This window comes from Rhipicephalus microplus, chromosome X (genome assembly GCF_043290135.1).
Source record: "Rhipicephalus microplus isolate Deutch F79 chromosome X, USDA_Rmic, whole genome shotgun sequence".
Lineage (NCBI taxonomy): Eukaryota > Metazoa > Arthropoda > Arachnida > Ixodida > Ixodidae > Rhipicephalus > Rhipicephalus microplus.
This window is the reverse complement of record NC_134710.1, coordinates 37,372,357-37,386,115: the sequence shown is the minus strand read 5'-3', so window position 1 is coordinate 37,386,115 and position 13,759 is coordinate 37,372,357.

Here is a 13,759-nt window from a genome sequence, read left to right as displayed (position 1 = left end):
GTGCTAGGGGCTTTCACCCCCTCCCTTTATAGAGGAGACCCACGCCAAGGGAGGCGATGCGGAGCGTGGCTCTGTCAGTCAACACGAACATTTGAGCGATGTTATTTACAGTGTGAAACTTACTTGGAGACGCGCTAAACGATGGGCCAAGAAAAAACGGGGGTTCTCACTACTGATCACATTTTTACGTTTAAGAACTTACTAAGGGGTGGTGCGCACGAAGTTAACATTTAATCACTGCGACGCCCAGTTACTCGACCAAGGTCTGATCACAAGTACGCGTAGCGCGTGGCACTGAACAGAGATGATATGGGCTAACGCTATGATATTAGGTGGCGCAAATCATGGCCTCCGAGATTCGAAGCGCGCGGCGGCCGCGCGCCTGCGATCTCGGAGGCCATGCGGGAATGCTCTCCGGCATGCGCTGCCTGCCGCGTAAGCGCTCTCTTCAGGTTGCGCCACATTCGAAATGCGAGTGCGAAGGAGAGAAGTTCGAGGAGAAACGCGAGCGGAGGAGGAGAGTGTCGAAACTTTGCTAAGTGCTATGGGCTTTCACTCCCTCCCTGTATAGAGGAGACCCACGCCGAGGGAGGTGCTGCGGAGCGTGGCTCTGTCAGTCAACACGAACATTTGAGCGATGTTATTTACAGTGTGAAACTTACTTGGAGACGCGCTAAACGATGGGCCAAGAAAAAAACGGGGGTTCTCACTAACGATCACATTTTTACGTTTAGGAACATACTAAGGGGTGGTGCGCATGAAGTTAACACTTAGTCACTGCGACGCCGAGTGACTCGACCAAGGTCTGATCAAGAGTACGCGTAGTGCATGGCACTGAACAGAGATGATAAGGGCTAACGCTATGATATTTGGTGGCGCGAAGCACGGCCTCCGAGATTCGAAGCACGCGGCGGCCGCGATCTCGGATGTCATGCGCGAATGCTCTCCAGCAAGCGCTGCCTGCCGCGCAAGCGCTTTCTTCAGGTAGCGCCACATTCGAAATGCGAGTGCGAAGGAGAGGAGATCGAGGAGAAACGCGAGCGGGGGAGGAGAGTGTTGACACTTTGCGAAGTGCTAGGGGCTTTCACCCCCTCCCTTTATAGAGGAGACCCACGCCGAGGGAGGCGATGCGGAGCGTGGCTCTGTCAGTCAACACGAACATTTGAGCGATGTTATTTACAGTGTGAAACTCACTTGGAGACGCGCTAAACGATGGGCCAAGAAAAAACGGGGGTTCTCACTACTGATCACATTTTTACGTTTAAGAACTTACTAAGGGGTGGTGCGCACGAAGTTAACATTTAATCACTGCGACGCCCAGTTACTCGACCAAGGTCTGATCACAAGTACGCGTAGCACGTGGCACTGAACAGAGATGATATGGGCTAACGCTATGATATTAGGTGGCGCAAATCATGGCCTCCGAGATTTCGAGCGCGCGGCGGGCGCGCGCCCGCGATCTCGAAGGTCATGCGCGAATGCTCTCCGGCATGCGCTTCCTGCCGCGCAAGTGCTCTCTTCAGGTGGTGCCACATTCGAAATGCACATGCGAAGGAGAGAAGATAGAGGAGAAACGTGAGCGGAGGAGGAGAGTGTCGCCACTTTGCGGAGTGCTAGGGGCTTTCACCCCCTCCCTGTATAGAGGAGACCCACCCCGAGGGAGGCGCTGCAGAGCGAGGCTCTGTCAGTCAACACGAACGTTTGAGCGATGTTATTTACAGTGTGAAACTTACTTGGAGACGCGGTAAACGATGGACCAAGAAAAAAACGGTAGTTCTCACTAACGATCACATTTTTACATTTAAGAACATACTAGGGGGTGGTGCGCACGAAGTTAACGTTTAGTCACTGCGATGCCGAGTGACTCGACCAAGGTCTGATCACAAGTACGCGTAGCGCGTGGCACTGAACAGAGATGATATGGGCTAACGCTTTGATATTAGATGGCGCGAATCATGGCCTCCGAGATTCGAAGCGCGCGGCGGCCGCGCGCCTGCGATCTCGGAGGCGATGCGCGAATGCTCTCCGGCATGCGCTGCCTGCCGCGTAAGCGCTCTCTTCAGGTGGCGCCACATTCGAAATGCGAGTGCGAAGGAGAGGAGATCGGGGAGAAATGCGAGCGTATGAGGAGAGTGTCGACACTTTGCGAAGTGCTAGGGGCTTTCACCCCCTCCCTGTATAGAGGAGACCTACGCCGAGGGAGGCGCTGCGGAGCGTGGCGCTGTCAGTGAACACGAACATTTGAGCGATATTATTTACAGTGTGAAACTTACTTGGAGGCGCGCTAAACGATGGGCCAAGAAAAAAACGGGGGTTCTCACTAACGATCACAATTTTACGTTTAAAAACATACTAAGGGGTGGTGCGCACAAAGTTAACATTTAGTCACTGCAACGCCGAGTGACTCGACCAAGGTCTGATCACAAGTACGCGTAGCGCGTGGCACTGAACAGAGATGATATGGGCTAACGCTTTGATATTAGATGGCGCGAATCATGGCCTCCGAGATTCGAAGCGCGCGGCGGCCGCGCGCCTGCGATCTCGCAGGCCATGCGGGAATGCTCTCCGGCATGCGCTGCCTGCCGCGTAAGCGCTCTCTTCAGGTTGCGCCACATTCGAAATGCGAGTGCGAAGGAGAGGAGTTCGAGGAGAAACGCGAGCGGAGGAGGAGAGTGTCGAAACTTTGCTAAGTGCTATGGGCTTTCACTCCCTCCCTGTATAGAGGAGACCCACGCCGAGGGAGGTGCTGCGGAGCGTGGCTCTGTCAGTCAACACGAACATTTGAGCGATGTTATTTACAGTGTGAAACTTACTTGGAGACGCGCTAAACGATGGGCCAAGAAAAAAACGGGGGTTCTTAATACTGATAACATTTTTACACTTAAGAACATAATAAGGGGTGGTGCGCACGAAGTTAACATTTAGTCACTGCGACGCCGAGTGACTCGACCAAGGTCTGATCACAAGTACGCGTAGCGCGTGGCACTGAACAGAGATGATATGGGCTAACGCTATGATATTAGGTGGTGCAAATCATAACCTCCAAGATTCGAAGCGCGCGGCGGCCGCGCGCCCGCGATCTCGGAGGTCATGCGCAATTGCTCTCCGGCATGCACTGCCTGCCACGCAAGCGCTCTCGTCAGGTGGCGCCACAATCGAAATGCAAGTGCGAAGGAGAGGAGATCGAGGAGAAACGTGAGCGGAGGAGGAGAGTGTGGCCACTTTGCGAAGGGCTAGGGGCTTTTACCCCCTCCCTGTATAGAGGAGACCCATGCCGAGGGAGGCGCTGCGGAGCGTGGCGCTGTCAGTCAACACGAACATTTGAGCGATGTTATTTACAGCGTGAAACATACTTGGAGACGGGCTAAACGATGGGCCAAGAAAAAAACGGGGGTTCTCACTAACGATCACATTTTTACGTTTAGGAACATACTAAGGGGTGGTGCGCATGAAGTTAACATTTAGTCACTGCGACGCCAAGTGACTCGACCAAGGTCTGATCATAAGTACGCGTAGTGCGTGGAACTGAACAGAGATGATATGGGCTAACGCTTTGATATTAGGTGGCGCGAATCATGGCCTCCGAGATTCGAAGCGCTCGGCGGCCGCGCACCTGCGATTTTGGAGGTCATGCGCAAATGGTCTCCGGCATGCGCTTCCTGCCGTGCAAGCGCTCTCTTCAGGTGGCGCCACATTCGAAATGCGAGTGCGAAGGAGAGCAGATCGAGGAGAAACGCGAGCGGAGGAGGAGAGTGTCGCCACTTTGCGAAGTTCTAGGGGCTTTCACCCCCTCCCAGTATAGAGGAGATCCACGCCGAGCAAGGCGCTGTCAGTCAACACGAACGTTTGGGCGATGTTATTTACAGTGTGAAACTCACTTGGAGACGCGCTAAACGATGGGCCAAGAAAAAAACGGGGGTTCTCACTAACGATCACAATTTTACGTTTAAGAACATACTAAGGGGTGGTGCGCACGAAGTTAACATTTAGTCACTGCGATGCCGAGTGACTCGACCAAGGTCTGATCACAAGTACGCGTAGCAGGTGGCACTGAACAGAGATGATATGGGCTAAAGCTTTGATATTAGATGGCGGAATTCATGGCCTCCGAGATTCGACGCGCGCGGCGGCCGCGCGCCTGCGATCTCGAAGGCCATGCGCAAATGCTCTCCGGCATGCGCTGCCTGCCGCGCAAGCGCTCTCTTCAGGTGGCGCCACACTCGAAATGCGAGTGCGAAGGAGAGGAGATCGAGGAGAAACGCGAGCGGAGGAGGAGAGTGTCGACACTGCGAAGTGCTAGGGGCTTTCACTCCCTCCCTGTATAGAGGAGACCCATGCCGAGGGAGGCGCTGCGGAGCGTGGCTCTGTCAGTCAACACGAACATTTGAGCGATGTTATTTACAGTGTGAAACTTACTTGGTGACGCGTTAAACGATGGGCCAAGAAAAAAACGGGGGTTCTCACTAACGATCACATTTTTACGTTTAAGAACATACTAAGGGGTGGTGCGCACAAAGTTAACATTTAGTCACTGCGACGCCGAGTGACTCGACCAAGGTCTGATCACAAGTACATGTAGTGCGTGGCACTGAACAGAGATGATATGGGCTCACGCTATGATATTAGGTGGCGCGAATCATGTCCTTCGATATTCGAAGCGTGCGGCTGCCGTGCGCCCGCTATCTCGGAGGTAATGCGCGAATGCTCTCCGGCATGCGCTGCCTGCCGCGCAAGCGCTCTCTTCAGGTGGCGCCACATTCAAAATGCGAGTGCGAAGGATAGGAGATCGAGGAGAAACGCGAGCGGGGGAGGAGTGTGTTGACACTTTGCGAAGTGCTAGGGGCTTTCACCCCCTCCCAGTATAGAGGAGACCCACGCCGAGGGAGGCGCTGCGGAGCGTGGCTCTGTGAGTCAACACGAACATTTGAGCGATGTTATTTACAGTGTGAAACTTACTTGGAGACGCGCTAAACGATGGGCCAAAAAAAAACGGGGGTTCTCACTACTGATCACATTTTTACGTTTAAGAACTTACTAAGGGGTGGTGCGCACAAAGTTAACATTTAATCACTGCGACGCCCAGTGACTCGACCAAGGTCTGATCACAAGTACGCGTAGCGCGTGGCACTGAACAGAGATGATATGGGCTAACGCTATGATATTAGGTGGCGCAAATCATGGCCTCCGAGATTTGGAGCGCGCGGCAGGCGTGCGCCCGCGATCTCGAAGGTAATGCGCGAATGCTCTGCGGCATGCGCTGCCTGCCGCGCAAGCGCTCTCTTTAGGTGGCGCCACATTCGAAATGCGAGTGTGAAGGAGAGGAGATCGAGAAGAAACCCGAGCAGAGGAGGAGAGTGTCACCACTTTGCGAATGCTAGGGGATTTCACCCCCTCCCTGTATAGAGGAGACCCATGCCGAGGGAGGCGCTGCGGAGCGTGGCGCTGTCAGTCAACACGAACATTTGAGCGATGTTCTTTACAGCGTGAACCATACTTGGAGACGGGCTAAACGATGGGCCAAGAAAAAAACGGGGGTTCTCACTAACCATCACATTTTTACGTTTAGGAACATACTAAGGGGTGGTGCACATGAAGTTAACATTTAGTCACTGCGACGCCAAGTGACTCGACCAAGGTATGATCACAAGTACGCGTAGTGCGTAGCACTGAACAGATGATATGGGCTAACGCTATGATATTAGGTGGCGCGAAGCACGGCCTCCAAGATTCGATGCACGCGGCGGCCGCGATCTTGGATGTCATGCGCGAATGCTCTCCGTCAAGCGCTGCCTGCCGCGCAAGCGCTTTCTTCAGGTGGCACCACATTCGAAATGCGAGTGCGAAGGAGAGGAGATCGAGGAGAAACCCGAGCGGACGAGGAAAGTTTCGCCACTTTGCGAAGTGCTAGGGGCTTTCACCGCCTCCCTGTATAGAGGAGATCCACGCCGAGCAAGGCGCTGTCAGTCAACACGAACGTTTGAGCGATGTTATTTACAGTGTGAAACTTACTTGGAGACGCGGTAAACGATGGACAAAGAAAAAAACGGGGGTTCTCACTAACGATCACATTTTTACATTTAAGAACATACTAAGGGGTGGTGCGCACGAAGTTAACATTTAGTCACTGCGACGCCGAGTGACTCGACCAAGGTCTGATCACAAGTACGCGTAGCGCGTGGCACTGAACAGAGATGATATGGGCTAACGCTTTGATATTAGATGGCGCGAATCATGGCCTCCGAGATTCGAAGCGCGCGGCGGCCGCGCGCCTGCGATTTTGGAGGTCATGCGCAAATGGTCTCCGGCATGCGCTTCCTACCGTGCAAGCGCTCTCTTTAGGTGGCGCCACATTCGAAATGCGAGTGCGAAGGAGAGGAGATCGAGGAGAAACGCGAGCGGAAGAGGAGAGTGTCGCCACTTTGCGAAGTGCTAGGGGCTTTCACCCCCTCCCTGTATAGAGGAGACCTACGCCGAGGGAGGCGCTGCGGAGCGTGGCGCTGTCAGTCAACACGAACATTTGAGCGATATTATTTACCTTGTGAAACTTACTTGGAGACGCACTAAACGATGGGCCAAAAAAAAGGGGTTTCTCACTAACGATCACTATTTACGTTTGATTGATTTGTGGGGTTTAACGTCCCAAAACCACCATATGATTATGAGAGACGCCGTAGTGAAGGGCTCCGGAAATTTTGACCACCTGGGGTTCTTTAACGTGCACCCAAATCTGAGCACACGGGCCTCGACATTTCCTCCTCCATCGGAAATGCACTATTTACGTTTAACAACATACTAAGGGGTGGTGCGCACGAAGTTAACATTTAGTCACTGCGACGCCGAGCGACTCGACCAAGGTCTGATCACAAGTACGCGTAGCGCGTGGCACTGAACAAAGATGATATGGGCTAACGCTGTGATATTAGGTGGCGCGAATCATAACCTTGGAGATTCGAAGCGCGCGGCGGCCGCGCGCCCGCGATCTCGGAGGTCATGCGCGATTGCTCTCCAGCATGCACTGCCTGCCGTGCAAGCGCTCTCTTCAGGTGGCGCCACATTCGAAATCCAAGTGCGAAGGAGAGGAGATCGAGGAGAAACGTGAGCGGAGGAGGAAAGTGTGCCAGTTTGCGAAGTGCTAGGGGCTTTTACCCCCTTCCTGTATAGAGGAGACCCATGCCGAGGGAGGCGCTGCGGAGCGTGGCGCTGTCAGTCAACACGAACATTTGAGCGATGTTATTTACAGCGTGAAACATACTTGGAGACGCGCTAAACGATGGGCCAAGAAAAAAACGGGGGTTCTCACTAACGATCACATTCTTACGTTTAGGAACATACTAAGGGGTGGTGCGCATGAAGTTAACATTTAGTCACTGCGACGCCGAGTGACTCGACCAAGGTCTGATCACAAGTACGCGTAGCGCGTGGCACTGAACAGAGATGATATGGGCTAACGCTATGATATTAGGTGGCGCGAATCATAACCTCCGAGATTCGAAGCGCGCGGCGGCCGCGCGCCCGCGATCTCGGAGGTCATGCGCGATTGCTCTCCGGCATGCACTGCCTGCCGCGCAAGCCCTCTCTTCAGGTAGTGCCACATTCGAAATGCAAGAGCGAAGGAGAGGAGATCAAGGAGAAACGTGAGCGGAGGAGGAGAGTGTGGCCACTTTGCGAAGTGCTAGGGGCTTTTACCCCCTCCCTGTATAGAGGAGACCCATGCCGAGAGAGGCGCTGCGGAGCTTGGCGCTGTCAGTCAACACGAACATTTGAGCGATGTTATTTACAGTGTGAAACTTACTTGGAGACGCGCTAAACGATGGGCCAAGAAAAAAACGGAGGTTCTCACTAACGATCACAATTTTACGTTTAAGAACATACTAAGGGGTGGTGCGCACGAAGTTAACATTTAGTCACTGCGACGCCGAGTGACTCGACCAAGGTCTGATCACAAGTACGCGTAGCGCGTGGCACTGAACAGAGATGATATGGGCTAACGCTTTGATATTAGATGGCGGAATTCATGGCCTCCGAGATTCGAAGCGCGCGGCGGCCGCGTGCCTGCGATCTCGAAGGCCTTGCGCAAATGCTCTCCGGCATGCGCTGCCTGCCGCGCAAGCGCTCTCTTCAGGTGGCGCCACACTCGAAATGCGAGTGCGAAGGAGAGGAGATCGAGGAGAAACGCGAGCGGAGGAGGAGAGTGTCGACACTTTGCGAAGTGCTAGGGGCTTTCACTCCCTCTCTGTATAGAGGAGACCCATGCTGAGGGAGGCGCTGCGGAGCGTGGCTCTGTCAGTCAACACGAACATTTGAGCGATGTTATTTACAGTGTGAAACTTACTTGGAGACGCGCTAAACGATGGGCCAAGAAAAAAACGGGGGTTCTCACTAACGATCACATTTTTACGTTTAAGAACATAGTAAGGGGTGGTGCGCACAAAGTTAACATTTAGTCACTGCGACGCCGAGTGACTCGACCAAGATCTGCTCCCAAGTGCATATAGTGCGTGGCACTGAACAGAGATGATAAGGGCTCACGCTATGATATTAAATGGCGCGAATCATGGCCCCCGAGATTCGAAGCGCGCGGCGGCCGCGCGCCTGCGATCTCGGAGGCCATGCGCGAATGCTCTCCGGCATGCGCTGCCTGCCGCGCAAGCGCTCTCTTCAGGTGGCGCCACATTCGAAATGCGAGTGCGAAAGAGGAGATCGAGGAGAAACGCGAGCGGGGGAGGAGAGTGTTGACACTTTGCGAAGTGCTAGGGGCTTTAACCCCCTCCCTGTATAGAGGAGACCCATGCCGAGGGAGGCGCTGCGGAGCGTGGCTCTGTCAGTCAACACGAACATTTGAGCGATGTTATTTACAGTGTGAAACTTACTTGGAGACGCGCTAAACGATGGGTCAAGAAAAAACGGGGGTTCTCACTACTGATCACATTTTTACGTTTAAGAACTTACTAAGGGGTGGTGCGCACAAAGTTAACATTTAATCACTGCGACGCCCAGTGACTCGACCAAGGTCTGATCACAAGTACGCCTAGCGCGTGGCACTGAACAGAGATGATATGGGCTAACGCTATGATATTAGGTGGCGCAAATCATGGCCTCCGAGATTAGGAGCGCGCGGCGGGCGCGCGCCCGCGATCTCGAAGGTCATGCGCGAATGCTCTCCGGCATGCGCTGCCTGCCGCGCAAGCGCTCTCTTCAGGTGGCGCCACATTCGAAATGCGAGTGTGAAGGAGAGGAGATCGAGAAGAAACCCGAGCAGAGGAGGAGAGTGTCACCACTTTGCGAATGCTAGGGGATTTCACCCCCTCCCTGTATAGAGGAGACCCATGCCGAGGGAGGCGCTGCGGAGCGTGGCGCTGTCAGTCAACACGAACATTTGAGCGATGTTCTTTACAGCGTGAACCATACTTGGAGACGGGCTAAACGATGGGCCAAGAAAAAAACGGGGTTCTCACTAACCATCACATTTTTACGTTTAGGAACATACTAAGGGGTGGTGCACATGAAGTTAACATTTAGTCACTGCGACGCCAAGTGACTCGACCAAGGTATGATCACAAGTACGCGTAGTGCGTAGCACTGAACAGATGATATGGGCTAACGCTATGATATTAGGTGGCGCGAAGCACGGCCTCCAAGATTCGATGCACGCGGCGGCCGCGATCTTGGATGTCATGCGCGAATGCTCTCCGTCAAGCGCTGCCTGCCGCGCAAGCGCTTTCTTCAGGTGGCACCACATTCGAAATGCGAGTGCGAAGGAGAGGAGATCGAGGAGAAACCCGAGCGGACGAGGAAAGTTTCGCCACTTTGCGAAGTGCTAGGGGCTTTCACCGCCTCCCTGTATAGAGGAGATCCACGCCGAGCAAGGCGCTGTCAGTCAACACGAACGTTTGAGCGATGTTATTTACAGTGTGAAACTTACTTGGAGACGCGGTAAACGATGGACAAAGAAAAAAACGGGGGTTCTCACTAACGATCACATTTTTACATTTAATAACATACTAAGGGGTGGTGCGCACGAAGTTAACATTTAGTCACTGCGACGCCGAGTGACTCGACCAAGGTCTGATCACAAGTACGCGTAGCGCGTGGCACTGAACAGAGATGATATGGGCTAACGCTACGATATTAGGTGGTGCGAATCATAACCTCCGAGATTCGAAGCGCGCGGCGGCCGCGCGCCCGCGATCTCGGAGGTCATGCGCGATTGCTCTCCGGCATGCACTGCCTGCCGCGCAAGCGCTCTCTTCAGGTAGTGCCACATTCGAAATGCAAGAGCGAAGGAGAGGAGATCAAGGAGAAACGTGAGCGGAGGAGGAGAGTGTGGCCACTTTGCGAAGTGCTAGGGGCTTTTACCCATCCCTGTATAGAGGAGACCCATGCCGAGAGAGGCGCTGCGGAGCTTGGCGCTGTCAGTCAACATGAACATTTGAGCGATGTTATTTACAGTGTGAAACTTACTTGGAGACGCGCTAAACGATGGGCCAAGAAAAAAACGGAGGTTCTCACTAACGATCACAATTTTACGTTTAAGAACATACTAAGGGGTGGTGCGCACGAAGTTAACATTTAGTCACTGCGACGCCGAGTGACTCGACCAAGGTCTGATCACAAGTACGCGTAGCGCGTGGCACTGAACAGAGATGATATGGGCTAACGCTTTGATATTAGATGGCGGAATTCATGGCCTCCGAGATTCGAAGCGCGCGGCGGCCGCGTGCCTGCGATCTCGAAGGCCATGCGCAAATGCTCTCCGGCATGCGCTGCCTGCCGCGCAAGCGCTCTCTTCAGGTGGCGCCACACTCGAAATGCGAGTGCGAAGGAGAGGAGATCGAGGAGAAACGCGAGCGGAGGAGGAGAGTGTCGACACTTTGCGAAGTGCTAGGGGCTTTCACTCCCTCTCTGTATAGAGGAGACCCATGCTGAGGGAGGCGCTGCGGAGCGTGGCTCTGTCAGTCAACACGAACATTTGAGCGATGTTATTTACAGTGTGAAACTTACTTGGAGACGCGCTAAACGATGGGCCAAGAAAAAAACGGGGGTTCTCACTAACGATCACATTTTTACGTTTAAGAACATAGTAAGGGGTGGTGCGCACAAAGTTAACGTTTAGTCACTGCGACGCCGAGTGACTCGACCAAGATCTGCTCACAAGTGCATATAGTGCGTGGCACTGAACAGAGATGATAAGGGCTCACGCTATGATATTAGATGGCGCGAATCATGGCCCCCGAGATTCGAAGCGCGCGGCGGCCGCGCGCCTGCGATCTCGGAGGCCATGCGCGAATGCTCTCCGGCATGCGCTGCCTGCCGCGCAAGCGCTCTCTTCAGGTGGCGCCACATTCGAAATGCGAGTGCGAAGGAGAGGAGATCGAGGAGAAACGCGAGCGGGGGAGGAGAGTGTTGACACTTTGCGAAGTGCTAGGGGCTTTAACCCCCTCCCTGTATAGAGGAGACCCATGCCGAGGGAGGCGCTGCGGATCGTGGCTCTGTCAGTCAACACGAACATTTGAGCGATGTTATTTACAGTGTGAAACTTACTTGGAGACGCGCTAAACGATGGGTCAAGAAAAAACGGGGGTTCTCACTACTGATCACATTTTTACGTTTAAGAACTTACTAAGGGGTGGTGCGCACAAAGTTAACATTTAATCACTGCGACGCCCAGTGACTCGACCAAGGTCTGATCACAAGTACGCCTAGCGCGTGGCACTGAACAGAGATGATATGGGCTAACGCTATGATATTAGGTGGCGCAAATCATGGCCTCCGAGATTAGGAGCGCGCGGCAGGCGCGCGCCTGCGATCTCGAAGGTAATGCGCGAATGCTCTGCGGCATGCGCTGCCTGCCGCGCAAGCGCTCTCTTTAGGTGGCGCCACATTCGAAATGCGAGTGTGAAGGAGAGGAGATCGAGAAGAAACGCGAGCGGAGGAGGAGAGTGTCACCACTTTGCGAATGCTAGGGGCTTTCACCTCCTCCCTGTATAGAGGAGACCCATGCCGAGGGAGGCGCTGTGGAGCGTGGTGCTGTCAGTCAACACGAACATTTGAGCGATGTTATTTACAGCGTTAAACATACTTGGAGACGGGCTAAACGATGGGCCAAGAAAAAAACGGGGGTTATCACTAACGATCACATTTTTACGTTTAGGAACATACTAAGGGGTGGTGCGCATGAAGTTAACATTTAGTCATTGCGACGCCAAGTGTCTCGACCAAGGTATGATCACAAGTACGCGTAGCGCGTGGCACTGAACAGATGATATGGGCTAACGCTATGATATTAGGTGGCGCGAAGCACGGCCTCCGAGATTCGAAGCACGTGGCGGCAGCGATCTTGGATGTCATGCGCGAATGCTCTCTGGCAAGCGCTGCCTGCCGCGCGAGCGCTTTCTTCAGGTGGCACCACATTCGAAATGCGAGTGCGAAGGAAAGGAGATCGAGGAGAAACCCCAGCGGACGAGGAGAGTGTCGCCACTTTGCGAAGTGCTAGGGGCTTTCACCGCCTCCCTGTATAGAGGAGATCCACGCCGAGCAAGGCGCTGTCAGTCAACACGAACGTTTGAGCGATGTTATTTACAGTGTGAAACTTACTTGGAGACGCGCTAAACGATGGGTCAAGAAAAAACGGGGGTTCTCACTACTGATCAAATTTTTACGTTTAAGAACTTACTAAGGGGTGGTGCGCACGAAGTTAACATTTAATCACTGCGACGCCCAGTTACTAGACCAAGGTCTGATCACAAGTACGCGTAGCGCGTGGCACTGAACAGAGATGATATGGGCTACCGCTACGATATTAGGTGGCGCAAATCATGGCCTCCGAGATTTCGAGCCCGCGGCGGGCGCGCGCCCGCGATCTCGAAGGTCATGCGCGAATGCTCTCCGGCATGCGCTGCCTGCCGCGCAAGCGCTCTCTTTAGGTGGCGCCACATTACAAATGCGAGTGCGAAGGAGAGGAGATCGAGGAGAAACGCGAGCGGAGGAGGAGAGTGTCGCCACTTCAAGAAGTGCTAGGGGCTTTCACCCCCTCCCTGTATAGAGGAGACCCACGCCGAGGGAGGCGCTGCGGAGCGTGGCTCTGTCAGTCAACACGAACATTTGAGCGATGTTATTTACAGTGTGAAACTTACTTGGAGACGCGCTAAACGATGGGCCAAGAAAAAAACGGGGGTTCTCACTACTGATCACATTTTTACATTTAAGAACATACTAAGGGGTGGGGCGCACGAAGTTAACATTTAGTCACTGCGACGCCGAGTGACTCGACCAAGGTCTGATCACAAGTACGCGTAGCGCGTGGCACTGAACAGAGATGATATGGGCTAACGCTTTGATATTAGATGGCGCGAATCATGGCCTCCGAGATTCGAAGCGCGCGGCGGCCGCGCGCCTGCGATTTTGGAGGTCATGCGCAAATGGTCTCCGGCATGCGCTTCCTGCCGTGCAAGCGCTCTCTTCAGGTGGCGCCACATTCGAAATGCGAGTGCGAAGGAGAGGAGATCGAGGAGAAACGCGAGCGGAAGAGGAGAGTGTCGCCACTTTGCGAAGTGCTAGAGGCTTTCACCCCCTCCCTGTATAGAGGAGACCTACGCCGAGGGAGGCGCTGCGGAGCGTGGCGCTGTCAGTCAACACGAACATTTGAGCGATATTATTTACAGTGTGAAACTTACTTGGAGACGCGCTAAACGATGGGCCAAAAAAGGGGGTTCTCACTAACGATCACTATTTACGTTTAACAACATACTAAGGGGTGGTG